The sequence below is a fragment of the Geotrypetes seraphini genome, chromosome 4 (genome assembly GCF_902459505.1).
Source record: "Geotrypetes seraphini chromosome 4, aGeoSer1.1, whole genome shotgun sequence".
Classification (NCBI taxonomy): domain Eukaryota; kingdom Metazoa; phylum Chordata; class Amphibia; order Gymnophiona; family Dermophiidae; genus Geotrypetes; species Geotrypetes seraphini.
Window position 1 is genome coordinate 262,535,497 of NC_047087.1, and position 15,054 is coordinate 262,550,550.

Below are 15,054 nucleotides of genomic sequence, written 5' to 3' on the forward strand. Positions count from 1 at the left end.
ACAATAAGATGTTTTATTTGTCCAGTCTCCTGGCTCTTCTTTGGGCACCCTCATATCATGGTGCTACTGCTTACTCTGGGATCAGTAGCATAAATGTTGCTACTTTTTGGATTTTTGCCAGGTACTTGCAACCTGGATTGACCACTGTTAGCAGTAGGTTTGGACAAATTCCTAGAGGAAAAGTCCACAGTCTGCTTGCCTTGGGATTAGTAGCATGAAATGTTTCTACTATTGTCATTTGCTAGACCAGAGCCTATATTGCTTCTACAAACACCTCCAAAGAAATGAAGCAAATTGGTGAGGCAAGACTTTCTTAAGAGATCAAACTCCACAGGTAACCCTTAAGGGCAGGAATGCTGGCCTAGTGCCTAACCCTCAGCAAGCCTGGTTCTAAGAGAAAAGTTGTAGAGGCTAGGCATTAAAGAAAGATGAGAGGGAGAAATGTTGGATATGGTGGTGGAGAGGGAACAGAAGGATAGATTGAAGGGGATTGCAAGGGGGAGGAATGTTGGACATAGTGATGGAGGGAGAGATGTGGTATTGTGCTGGACAAGGGTGATAGAAGGAGAAATGGGCATGGGGCTGGTGGGCAGTGGTGAAAAATGCTGTACATGATCTGGGGGATGGGAGAGAGAGAAATGTTAGATGTGACAGTAGAGGGGGTGGAAGAGATGCCTGGATCTCTCAAGACAGATGGACAGTGAGAGAGAGAGAGAAAGGGAGACTTGTTGCCAATAGGGGGTGGAGGAGAGAGGAAGAAAAGTTGAACTCATGGAGGGACAGAGAGAGATGTTGGTTGGGGAAGGGAATGAGGTCCAAAGGAGAGGAAACGTACAGGAGGCAGAAAGTGCTGGACTCATGGGGAGAGAGAGAGTGTGTGTGAGAGAGATGGATGGGGAGGAGAAATGTCACACTCAGGAGAAGAGGGAGACAGCAGAAAGTAAAAAGTTGAACTCATAGAGGGAGAGAGAGATGTTGGTTAGGGGAGGGAATGAGGACTGGAGGAGAGGAAGTGTGCAGGAAGCAGAGAGAAAGAGATGTTGGACTGGTAGAAAGGATAGAGAAATGTTGGATGTGGCAGTAGAAGGAGTGGGAGAGATGCAACCTGGCTCTCTTTCACCACTCCCTTTGCAGTAAGGGAGAAAATGAGAGCGAGAGGGAAACATGTTTCCAATGGGGGTGGAAGAGAGAGGAAGAAAAGTTGGACTCATGGAGGGACAGAGAGAGATGTTGGTTGGGGAATGGAATAAGGTCTTGAGGAGAGGAAGCATGCAGAAGGCAGAAAGAAAGAAATATTGGATGCAGTCATAAGGAAGTGCAACCAGAGACTCCATGAAATCACCAGACAGCAAAGGTAGGAAAAATAATTTTATTTTCAATTTAATGATCGAAATGTGTCAGTTTTGAGAATTTATATCTGCTGTTTATATTTTGCACTATATTGGTCTACTCAGTTGATATTTATTACACTTAGGGGGTACTTAACTTGAAGAAGTTGAGAAACATTTTTCCAGAAGTAGGGAAATCCTGGATTCTCTACAAGGAGAACTGTATCAGTGTAGCATGAAATGATTTTTAATTAAAATATGTAATTATTGCCTGACCCAATAGATCATTTATTCTGAGAGATTTAAAGTAAAAATGATATGGTTTTACAATTCTGCTCAGAGTTAAAGGGCTAGATTCACTAAGGGCACGGATCAGATCCAATCCGTGAGGGATCTGATCTGTGTTTGGGGAGCTGATTCACAAATCGCCCTTATGCAAATGAGGGCGATTGGAATCACGCCCCCAACCACTTGCCCGTATTGTTCTATAGCGATCCCAACGCATGCGCAGACCATCTGTAGATGGTCTGCACATGTGCTGGCCCTCCATGACCGGCAGAGCTAAATTTGACTTTTTTAAACTTTTAAAAACTTTTTTGCGAGCCCATGGTTTTAACCCGCTGTAAACCTGCCGGTTAAAACCATGGGCTTGCACAGTGGGGAAGGGCAGGAGAGTCGGGGAGAATCGGGCAGGAGATTCAGAGCAGGGCAGCAGGAGAATCGTGGCTTCGGGGCAGAGAGCAGGAGATTCGGGGCAGAGCAGGGCCCAGGAGAATTGTGGCATGAGTTGGGGCAGAGAGTAGGAGATTCAGGGCAGAGAGCAGGATATGCAGTCTGAAATCACTGAACGACTGGTCCCCAGCAGTTGCTTGTTTGCCAATCGGTCAGCCCAGTCAGTGTTGCTTTTTTTTTTTTTTTGTGAATGTAGTTCCCCCTCATTTGCATGCGCGGATCGGAGGATGATTGGGACAGAGGTTAGTGAATTGGGTCGGAGGGAAAACGGGTCGCAAAGGCATCGCTAAGTGATTGGAACCTGATCAGTGGGCTTAGTGAATTTAGCCCAAAGCGCATTAATTTGATGGATTTAAAAGTGAATTTCTGATGTGGTCTTTGAGCCAGCACAGCCATCTATTCAGAAAGGTGTTAAATGCCCCATTCAATAGACCACAAAAGAAAGGACTGAGCCATCACCTTCAGAAAGTGTTAAGTACACCTATTCAGATGAAACAAAAGACATGGCCAGGGTATATTCTAGAGCTAAACAGAATTCTAATAGGATGTAGATCAAACAGAAGCCCTTCACACCAAATTAATCGCTGAACTAACAATAGAAGCTCATTCAATCAGATGATCTCACCTGCCTATCCTCCATTTTAAACCACTCAGACATAGATTCACACCTCATCCAGCAAGGACAGTAACAATACTCTATATTGGGATACCATGTTAAGCCATTGTAATTCAATCATCATCCACCTAGGAACAGAGAATGGGTTCTATTTTTAGAACAGATCTCAACCCTATAAATATGAAGCAAAATCCTTTCTCAGGGAAGACGCTCACTCTTCCTCTGGAACCAGCCTGGATCAAGCTACAAATCTTCTCCTTCTTGGATCACCATGCTGCTTCACTAGGCCATGCAGCCTCTGCTACATTTTAAGGACTATTCACATTGTGAGTAACTTTGAACCTTTAATTTAAGAGAAATTTTGTCTGTGTATTCCTATTGTCTTTGCTCAAAAGGTCTCATCTGTAACAGCTTTACCAGCTTGGTTTTTTAAGCTTTTAAATAAACTTTCAGTTTGCTTATAAATGTTCTGAGTCTTAGTTCTTGATATTTAATGAGCTAAATTTTAATCAAGTGAGCTAACTTTCCCCAAATTAATAGTTCTTTATAATATATATTTCTCTAAGCCAGATAGGGATGTGTATTATTGATTAAGTTCTGTCCATTTAATAATAATTTTTATAATACCAGCAGTTGGTAATGGAACCCATGCAGGATGGGGTCATACTGGACTTAGTGCTTACAAATAGGGAAAGTGTTTCTGATGTTACAGTGGATGATCATCTGGCATCTAGTTATCTCTGCATGGTACGGTTTAATATTAAGATGTCACTTCCTCCTCTATAATATTACCAAAATCTGTCCTCTCCTCTCTGAGCACACTACCAGGGAGGAGGTGATATGCCTGAGAAGCATCCGAGAGGACAAGGCCTACATCGACGGAGTCGTCCAGGAGCTGTCCCAAATCACCGAGCAGGCCCATGACAAGTCCATCCTCGAGACACCCAAATCATCAGCTTTCAAACCAACAATTGGGATACAGGAAATGGCTAGCGGCACTGACTCCTGGCAGCTGGTGACCTCCTCCATGGGCAAACATAGGAGACCCCCCCCCTTTTTCAATCTCTTCATCTTCTCCTTCTTCTTTCAAACAGGGCAGCTATACATCAACCCCTCAACTCGCCCTGCGGAACAGATTCCAGATTCTTCAGGAAGGAATTGCCGATGAGGAACAGGAGCAGGAACAGGAGCAGGCCCAACACACAGCTCCATCTCCAGGGACAACTGACCGGCTCCCCCAAAGAAGCGCAGAGTAATAGTCATCGGGGATTCCATGCTGAGGGGCACCGAGGGACCAATTTGCAGACCGGATATGCAATCTAGGGAGGTCTGCTGTCTGCCTGGAGCCAGGATACGAGATGTCACCGCCAGTCTGGATAGACTACTCACGCCCCGAGACCACTTTCCTATGCTTCTTGTCCACATAGGAACCAACGACACTGCCAGGAACACACCGGAGACCATCACCAGAGACTTTGGAGCACTGGGTGAGAGGCTGAAGTGGACAGGAGCGCAGGTGGTTTTCTCATCGATCCTCCCAGTTAGAGGCAAGGGAAGAGCCAGAGATGAACGTATCCTGAGGACGAACGAGTGGCTACAGGGATGGTGCCAGGATATGAACTTCAGATTCCTAAACCATGGGGAAGCGCTACAAGGACTTCAGGGACCAGACAGACTCCATCTGACCAGTAGGGGTAAGAACGTCTTCGGGCACCGATTAGCCCGCCTGCTTCACAGGGCTTTAAACTAGGTAAGTCGGGGGAGGGTACCCATTCACATATTAGTGCAGAAAGGAATTATCCTGATGAGGTGAGTCGAAACTCCACTTCCATGTCCAAGGTAAGTACCCACATTGCAAACAGTTCTTTGGGAGTCACACCGACTCGGGTAGGATACGCCTTACAGGGACTTAGCAAACACAAGATATGGAGGGCCATGTATGTCAATGCACACAGTTTAGGTAACAAAATTCTAGAATTGGAGGCTGAAATAAGGAATGCCAACCTAGATGTGGTGGCAATATCTGAAACTTGGTTCACGGACTCACATGGGTGGGATATGGCTATACCGGGCTACAATCTACTTCGTCAGGACAGAGAGGGCAGGTTAGGAGGGGGGGTAGCTCTATACATTAAAGAGGACATCAAAACCACCAGGATCACAGATGTCAAGTACACCGGGGAGTCCCTCTGGGTAAACCTGGCAAGAGGCAGAGAAAAATGCCTGTATCTAGGTGTGGTATACAGACCCCCAAGACAACTGGAAGACATGGACGCAGAATTAATTGAAGACATAGAGAATATCACTCTATGAGGAGAAGCTTTACTGCTAGGGGACTTCAATATGCCTGATGCAGACTGGAACTCATTTTCAGCGACAACCAGCGGTAGCAGGAGGCTCTTAACCTCCATAAAGGGAGCACATCTCAAACAAATGGTAACGGAGCCCACTAGGGCCCAGGCAATCCTCGACCTGGTACTCACCAACGGGGAAAGTGTCTCAGAGGTCTCAGTAGGAGATACGCTAGCCTCCAGCGACCACAACATAGTATGGTTCAACCTTAGGAAAGGCTTCCCTAGATCAAACACAAAAACAAAGGTACTCAATTTCCGGGGCACAAACTTCGCACGCATGGGAGATTTCGTCCATCAGACGCTGCAGGACCAAGCGGAGACCGATGATGTAGAAGCTAAGTGGTTAACGCTGAAATCAACCATACATGAAGCAACTAGCCGCTTCATAAAATCAGTAAATAAACGACAAAGAAACAATAAACCCCAATGGTTCACCGCGGAGATCTCGCACCTCATTAAGGAGAAGAAAAAAGCGTTTCTCTCCTACAAGCACACGGAGAAAAGAGAGGCAAAAGTAGAATATAGGACCAGGTCTACAGCGGTCAAAATGGCAGTTAGGGAGGCAAAACTTCGAGTGGAAGAAATTCTGGCAAAAAACATTAAAAAGGGGGACAAATCCTTCTTCAGGTATATTAGTGACAGAAAAAGGAACACAGGCGGGATAGTACGCCTTAGAAGACCGGACGGAAGTTACGTGGAAGCAGATTCCGATAAAGCTGAACTACTGAATGAATACTTCTGCTCAGTCTTCACCTGTGAGGCACCGGGACACGGTCCGCAGTTGAAGGCAACACAAAGCACAGAAGACCCGTTTCAGAATTTTGAGTTCACACCAGGTGAAGTTTACAGTGAACTGGCAAGACTCAAGGTGAACAAAGCCATGGGACCAGACAATTTGCACCCAAGAGTGCTCAGAGAATTGAGCTATTCAATCTCTCCCTAAGTAAGGGGAAAGTTCCCCTGGACTGGAAATTAGCTAATGTCGTTCCTGTGCATAAAAAGGGTTGCAGGGCAGAGGCTGCGAATTATAGACCGGTGAGTCTCACATCAATAGAGTGCAAACTCATGGAAACACTAATTAAAAGCAAATTGGACACAATCTTGAATGAAGGGAATCTTCGGGATCCCAGTCAGCATGGATTCACCAAGGGTAGGTCCTGCCAATCCAATCTCATCAGCTTCTTTGACTGGGTAACAAGAAAGTTGGACTTGGGAGAGTCTTTGGATGTCGTGTACCTGGACTTCAGTAAAGCTTTTGACAGTGTCCCTCACCGCAGGCTGCTAAGCAAGATGGAATCGATGGGGTTAGGAGAGACACTAACTGCATGGGTCAATGATTGGCTGAGTGGCAGACTTCAGAGGGTGGTGGTTAATGGTACCCTCTCTAAAACATCGGCGGTGACCAGTGGAGTGCCCGGCTTGGTCCTGGGTCCACTCCTTTTCAACATATTTATAGGGGATCTGACTCAAGGGCTTCAAGGTAAAATAACACTATTCGCCGATGACGCCAAACTATGTAATATAGTAAGTGAATGCAGTTTACAGAATTATATGGCACAGGACCTGCTTACATTGGAAAGTTGGTCCTCAACCTGGCAGCTAGGCTTCAATGCTAAGAAATGTAAGGTCATGCACCTCGGAAGCGGAAATCCATGCAGGATGTACTTCTTGAACGGAGAAACTTTAACTAGGACTTCAGCAGAACGAGATTTAGGAGTAATCATCAGTGCAGACATGAAAACTGCCAATCAAGTGGAGAAGGCTTCATCTAAGGCAAGGCAGATATTGGGTTGTATCAATAGAAGTTTCGTCAGCCGAAAGCCTGAAGTCATAATGCTGTTGTACAGGGCCATGGTGAGACCTCATCTGGAGTACTGTGTGCAATTCTGGAGGCCACATTACAGTAAAGATGTGCGCAGAATTGAATCGGTTCAACGGACGGCCACCAGGATGATCTCGGCGCTCAAGGGTCTCTCGTACGAAGAGAGACTGAACAAATTGCAGCTCTACACTCTTGAGGAACGTAGGAAGAGGGGAGACATGATCGAAACATTTAAGTACCTCACGGGACGTGTCGAAGTGGAAGATGATATTTTCTTTCTCAAGGGACCCTCGGCCACAAGAGGGCACCCGCTCAAACTCAGGGGCAGAAAATTTCATGGCGACACCAGAAAGTATTTCTTCACAGAGAGAGTGGTTGATCATTGGAACAAGCTTCCAGTGCAGGTGATCGAGGCAGACAGCATGCCAGACTTTAAGAATAAATGGGATACCCATGTGGGATCCCTACGAGGGTCAAGATAAGGAAATTGGGTCATTAGGGCATAGACAGGGGGTGGGTAAGCAGAGTGGGCAGACTTGATGGGCTGTAGCCCTTTTCTGCCGTCATCTTCTATGTTTCTATGTTACCAAAACCCTTATCCACGCTCTCATCATCTCACGTTTAGATTACTGCAACGTATGTCTCTCAGGCCTCCTGCGCACCCATCTCTCATCTCTTCAATCCATTTAAAATTTTGCTGCACGAATAATATTCTGTGAGAGCTGCTATTTTCACATTACTCCTCTCTTCAAGTCACTTCATTAACTCCCCATCCATTTCCAAATACAGTTCAAATTCCTCTTACTGACTTACAAGTGCATTCATTCTGAAGCCCCCCAATATCTCTGTTCACTTATTTCCCCCTATGCTCCTCCCCTTGAACTCCGTTCATCGGGCAAGCCCCTCTTATCTGTACCCTTCTCTTCCACTGCCAACTCCAGACTCTGTCCCTTCTTTCTTGCAGCACCGTATACCTGGAACAGGCTGCCTGAATCAATACATCATGCTCCATCCCTAGCAGTATTCAAATCCAAGCTAAAAGCCCACTTTTTAAAAACTGCTTTCAACTCTTAATTCCCACTCATTGCTGTCAGATACTTATACCTACTGTATCATTTCCTCTACCATAACCTCCCCAACCCTGAGATGTCTTGTCTGCCTAATTAGATTGTTAGCTCTTCTGAGCAGGGACTGCCTATTGTATGTTAAATGTACAGCGCTGTGTATGCCTTTCAGTGCTATAGAAATGATAAATAGTAGTAGTATAGAGAGGGCTCATTCTAGACTTTAAAAAACTAACTTTGTTTGGATGGGGGATAACATCAAGGAATTGTTGTTTGAATGGGAACATCTGGAAGAAATGGAAATGCAGTGGGCAAAACTGAAAGGAGTAATGTAAGAACAAAACACCTTTTTGTGAGGCAAGTAAGTAAAAATAAGAGGAAAAGTAGGCCGCTTTGGTTCTCAAAAGTAGTAGCTGAGTAGGTAAGGAAAAAGAGGTTAGCTTTCATAAACTATTAAAGAACGCATAAAGAGGAAGTCAGGCAAAAATATCTGCAAAATTTAAGAGATGCTGGTCTTAGAGAATGACATAGGGACCGTTTACCGCGGTAAATCCTGGTCACTGTATTAAATCCGCAGGAATGAGACATTGCAACTGGTTTACCGCAGAAATGGGGACAAGACCTTTCACTGCCCCACAGGAACGGGGACAAGACCTTTTACCGCCCCGTGGGAGCAGTGAAAAGTGTTGCTTCTGTGGTTAAAAAATTGTGCCTGTGTCAGACTCAGCATCTCCTCCCCAGCTCCTCTTGCGCCTATTTTACCTTCAGGAGCCAGCCATGCCAGGATGAAGACAGAAGAAAACCAAAGCCTGAGACCAATGTGATTTGAAGAATAAAATTACCAAACAACAAGAGATAGAAAAAAATTAATTTATTTTATATTTTGTGATTAGAATATTTCAGATTTGAAATATGTATCCTTCTTGAGCTGGTATTAGACATAACTGGGGACCGCAAAGCCCAGGCTGTGCTTCTTTAGTTTCAAGCTGGCTAAGGGCTCTCTCTCTGACCAGGGGGCAGTTGCCTACGTAGTTGCACTCCCCTAAAACTATTCCTGCATGTGTGACTGAAGTATTCTGTTAGCTTGATTTTTCTATGTAGCATTCTGTAGTAATTTGGTTTGTTCATTTTATATAATAGTAGAGGGGATATTTGTGAAAGGGAGGGGAGACAGGGGTTTTGTTGATCCTTGCTCTGTATTATTTGTATTTATAAAATGACAATTGTACAGAATATGGTTTCTTTTTATACTTTAATAAAATAAGTTCAGTATAAAATCATAATTATTCGAGGCTTGTGCGGATGTGATCTGACAGTTTGCAAGGCGGGGACGGGGACCGAGCTCACGGAGTCGGGGCAGGGATGGGGATGAGCTCATGGGGACAGGATGGGAACGGTGACAAATTTTTTCCCCGTGTCATTCTCTACTTGTGCGGATGGGATTTGATAGTTTGCAGGGCGGGGATGGGGACTGAGCTCGCAGGAACAGGGCAGGGATGGGGACTGAGCTCACGGGGTCAGGGCAGCGACGGGGACTGAGCTCATGGGGACGGGGTCGAAACGGTGATAAATTTTTTTCCTGTGTCATTCTCTAGCTGGTCGTGTAGTCAGGAAAGCAAAGATACAAATGGAATAAAAAATAGTTGACACGGTAAGGAAGAAGTAGGGAATTACAAGCCGGTAAGTCTGACTTCTATGGTAAGCAAATTAATGGAAATGTTTTTAAAACAGAGAATGGTGAAGTTTCTGGAATCCTGTGGATTATAGGACTGGAGGCAACATAGATTCACTAGCGGTAGGCCATGTCAGACAAATCTGATCAATTTCTTTGACTGGGTGATCAGAGAATTGGATAGAGGGAGTGCGCTATATGTTGTATATTTAGATTTTAGTAAAGCCTTTGACAGTTTTCCACACATTCGTCTAATAAATAAACTGAGTGCCCTCGGGATGGGTCCCAAAGTGACGGGCTGGGTCAAGAACTGGTTGAGTGGAAGGTGACAGAGGGTAGTGATCAATGGAGATCACTTTGAAGAAAGGGATGTTACCACTTACCAGTGGTGTGCTTCAAGGTTCTTTTCTTGCAGTGGCATACCAAGGGGGGGCGGGAGGGGCGGTCCGCCCCGGGTGCCAGCCCTGAGGGGGTGCTCCGGGCCTTGCCGTTCAGTCCCCCCCACCCCCGAAGGACCGCTCGCCCCACTGACCTTCCTGCACCACCTGTGAAGCAGCCCGCAGCAGGATCGCGACGTCAGCGATCCCTGAGCTGCTTGGGCGCTGCTTCCTGCGCCGCGGTCCCACCCCTCCTCTGACGTCAGAGGAGGGGCGGGACCGCGGCGCAGGAAGCAGCGCCCAAGCAGCGCAGGGATCTCTGACGTCGCGATCCTGCTGCGGCTGCTTCATAGGTGGTGCGGGGAGGCCAGGGGGGCGAGCGGTCCTTCGGGGTGGGTCGGCCCATCAGGCCTTCAGGGTGGGGCAGGCGGGCAGGCAGGCAGGCTTTCAAGGGGGAGGGGGTGACAGGCAGGCAGGCAGGCCTTCAAGGGGGGACAGGCAGGCCTTCAAGGGGGGGGGACAGGCCTTCGGGGGGGTATGTGCAGACCTTCAAGGGGTGCAGGCCTTCAAGGGGGGGCAGGCAGGCCTTCAAGGGGGGCAGGCAGGCCTTCAAGGAGGGGACAGGCCTACAAGGGGGTGGGACAGGCCTACAAGGGGGTGGGACAGGCCTTCAAGGGGGGGACAGGCCTTCGGGGGGGGTGCAGGCCTTCAGGGGGGGTGCAGATCTTCAAGGGGGTGCAGGCCTTCAAGGGGGGATAGGCCTAAAAGGGGGGGACAGGCCTACAAGGGGGTGGGACAGGCCTTCAAGGGGGGGACAGGCCTTCAGGGGGGTGCAGGCCTTCGGGGGAGGGTGCAGGCCTTCGGGGGGTGCAGGCCTTCAAGGGGGGACAGGCCTTTCGGGAGGGTGCAGGCCTTCGGGGGATGCAGACCTTCAAGGTGGTGCAGGCCTTCAAGGGGGGGACAGGCCTTCAAGGGGGGGACAGGCCTACAAGGGGGGACAGGCCTACAAGGGGGTGGGACAGGCCTTCGGGGGGGGGGTGCAGGCCTTCGGGGAGGTGCAGACCTTCAAGGGGGGGACAGGCAGGCAGGCCTTCAAGGGGGGACAGGCCTACAAGGGGGGGGACAGGCCTTCAAGGGGGGGACAGGCCTACAAGGGGGTGGGACAGGCCTTCAAGGGGGGACAGGCAGACCTTTAAGGGGGGACAGGCCTTTGGGGGGGGACCCTGGCTTAGAAGTACACGGAGGGAAGGGGGGTGTTCAAAGAGACGTGCATATGCCAAACTTTGGGGGGTGGAAGAAATAATGGGTCTGAAAATAGAGGAGAGGGAGTGAGATGATGGACTATGGGATTTAGGGAGGGAAGGAACAGAAAGGGAGAGAAATTGGACACAAGGGATGGTGTGGAGGAGTGATAGAGATACTGGATAGGAGGGTAATTGGGAAAAGAAAGGGGGAGGTGGTGGACTCTGGGGTGGTGGGGAAGGAGGGAAAGATGCTGGATGAAAAGGTAGTTAAGAAAAGGTGGATCTGTGGAGGGAGATGAAAAAAATGAAAGATACCAGACTTCCTGGGGAAGGAATGGAAATGGAAAGGGCGGACAGAGTTGGCAGATGGATGGTTAGCATGCAGAAGGAAGAAAGAAGGAGACCCTGGCAAGCAAGTTATCAGAAGAAAACCAGAGCCTTGAACCAACAAGATTTGAAATATAACCAGACAAAAAAAGGTAGAAAAATTAATTTTATTTTCTGTTTTGTGATTATAATATGTCAGATTTGAAATGTGTATCCTGCCAGAGCTGGTGTTGGACTGCAAATGTGAGCTAGGATTTAACAGAGAGAGGAAAGGTCCTTTTTGTTTCTTTATTTTATTTACATCACAGCGCCAGTGTGGTTAGGAGAAGCCAAAGGGGGTGAAAAAGCTATAAAACCCACCAGGATTTTTGAAAAAAATCACCCAACTGGGCAGGAAAATCGAATTGAAAAACCAATTCAATAGGCTGAATCGAATCAAAATTTTTTTTCCTGAATCTGGCAGCATTAGTTTGCACTACTGTCTTAGACTTTAGGACCTGGGATTGGGGAGAGATGGCATCCTCAGTACTTTATAATGCAAGTGAAACGAGGATTTGGTCAGACTTTTGAAGGGTCTGCAGAAAAAAAATATTGTATAGGCCGGGGACATGAGACAGCAGGAAATGGGAACTTTTCTTCCTTCAATTTTTGTGAATGGAAAGGCTGAGGATGTCAGAGAGTTCAGTTAAAATATGTGCTTTATAAGAAAATATAATAATGTGTTTTATAAAGTTTATAGCATAGCTGGCCTACCCAGTGAGGTGTTCCTAGTGGTGGTGGTGGCAGCGTGTCAATGTGTTGAGAGGAAGAGGTGGTCTGGGAAATTCTGCTGAGCAAACTCCGGGCCCATTTCCACCCCCCAGTTAGTCCACTCCACTCAACTGGTTCACACACTGAGTGGGTCTTTGGGTGTTGTTTGGGATCTCTTCCAGTGGTTTATCAGTATCTCCTTCTGGTCCAAGGAAGGAAACTTTGTTATCCTTAGCATTGACCTACAGAATATGTTTATAAAAGCGCTGCTTGTGTGGCATTAGGCTATGTAGTGATTGAAAGAAAAAAACAGACCTTTGCACATTTTTGCACTATATGGTGGGTGTATGAGGAGATTCACATTTCCTGCACAGCTAAGTCCATGTGAAGTTACCTTGTGCTGTATTTGACATCTAGCAAGGTCTCTGTTTGAAAGGAAAGATCTAAACTTAAAAATGAAGTGGCCAGAAGTTATGGTAAAAGCAGATAGTGTAGCTGGTTTTAAGAAAGATTTGGACAAATTCCTGGAGGAAAAGTCCATAATCTGTTATTAAGACATGGGGGAAAAGTGTCTGCTTGCCCTGGATCGGTAGCATGGAATGTTGCTACTCTTTGGGTTTTGACCAGGTATTAGTGTCCTGGATTGGCTACCATGAGAATGGGCTACTGGGCATGATGGACCATTGGTCTGACCCAGTTAGGCTATTCTTATGTTATGTTCTCATCTGTAGGGGCCTTTGTTTTCACTTCTTATTTTAATGTATTTTTTTTCTGGGAACTTATCAGTGTTTTTTATAATGGGAACAAAAATGGAAGAGAATTAATGTGTGTGGGATGAGGGGGATAACTAATTTCTTCAGCTAAATAATTCAATCCACTTCAAACAGACATAGGAGAACTCACGTACCATTCACACACCCTCCAACCAAAAACGTCAAAAGAAAAAAAGTGTTCGACAACCTCCTAGCCATTCGAGCTGCAACACTCGACCCCCAACTCTACAACCAATTGACATCGACCACAGACTGCAAAACCTTCAAAAAGAAATAAAAACCCTTCTATTCAAAAAACACATAAAACCGAACTAACACAATCAGAACTGTCCCAAGTATCACCTGCAACTATTCCATATGTACTTCTGATGTCATGACAATTCAGACATAATTTATGTTATGTTATGTTTGGAATATAAGAAAATTTTCACTCCCTGTTTCTATTCTGACCATTTATTCCGTTTCATGGTCATTACAAAAAATATTTTTTTACATGGGGGGGGTGTAAAAAAATGATGGGCCCCGGGTGCCACATACCCTAGGTACGCCACTGTGTTCTTGGTCCTGTTCTTTTTAATATTTTTATAAACGATATTGCTGAAGGCCTGTCGGGTAAGATTTGCCTCTTTGCGGATGATACCAAAATCTGCAATAGAGTAGACACCCAGGATGGTGTGAATAACATGAAGAAAGACCTGGCAAAGTTTGAAGAATGGTCTGAAATTTGGCAGCTAAAATTTAATGCTAAGAAATGCAAGGTTATGCATTTGGGCTGCAAAAACCTGAGGGAATGGTACAGTTTAGGAGCTGAAGAACTTATGTGCACAATAGAAGAGCGGGACTTGAGTGTGATTGTATGTGATGAACTTAAGGTGGCCAAACAGGTTGAAAATATGATGGTGAATGCTAGAAGAATGTTAGGGTGCATAGGGAGAGGTATGGCCAGTAGGAAATAGGAAGTATTGATGCCCCAGTATAAGACTTTGGTGAGACCTCATTTAGAATATTGTGTACAATTCTGGAGACCACATCTTCAAAAAGATATAAAAAGGATGGAGTCGGTCCAACGGAAGGCTACTAAAATGGTCTTTGCAATAAGGTATATGGAGACAGACTTAAAGATCTCAATCTGTATACTTTGGAAGAAAGGCGGGAGAGGGGAAATATGCTAGAAATGTTTAAATACCTGCATGATGTAAATGAGCATGAGTTGAGTCTCTTTAATTTAAAAGGAAGCTGTGGAATGAGAGGCTATAGGATGAAGTTAAGAGGTGATAGGCTCAGGAGTAATCTAAGGAAATAGTTTTTTTACAGAAAGGGTGATAGATCCGTGGAACAGTCTCCCAGTAGAGGTGGTGGAGACAGATACTGTCTCTGAATTCAAGAAAGCCTGGGATAGGCACACGGGATCTCTTAGAGAAAGAGATAATGGTAACTGTGGATGGGCAGACTGGATGGGCCATTTGGCCTTTATCTGCCATCATGTTTCTATGATTCTGTCCCATTAAATCTTGTTTGTCTATGTGTTCAGTAATTTTATTCCTTTAAAATAGTTTCCACTTTACCCAGTACTGAAATCAGACTTACTGGTCTGTAATTTCCTCGACACCCTGTATTTACTGCTTTGTACTAACTATATAAGTACGTGAATTTTTGCAGTAAATGTGCGGTAGATGCAAAACTTACTGCAGTTTAGTAAAATAATAATAATAACTTTATTCTTTTGATATCGCCATAACCAAAAGTTCTAGGCGGTTTATACTAAAAAGAGCTGGACAATCAGTGAAATACAATAATACAGTAAAAAATACAAATATTTGTAAAATAGAATTTCAATAATAAAACTCTCATTAAGTAATAAACTATCAAACAAAGTGGTCTTAATTAATTTATGAAAACAGCAATAGGATAACATAGCTTGCTGAATACATTTACTTAACCAAGATTGTTGCCTACCAGCTTAAAATGCTAGGGTCCTATCTAAGAAGGTCTTAT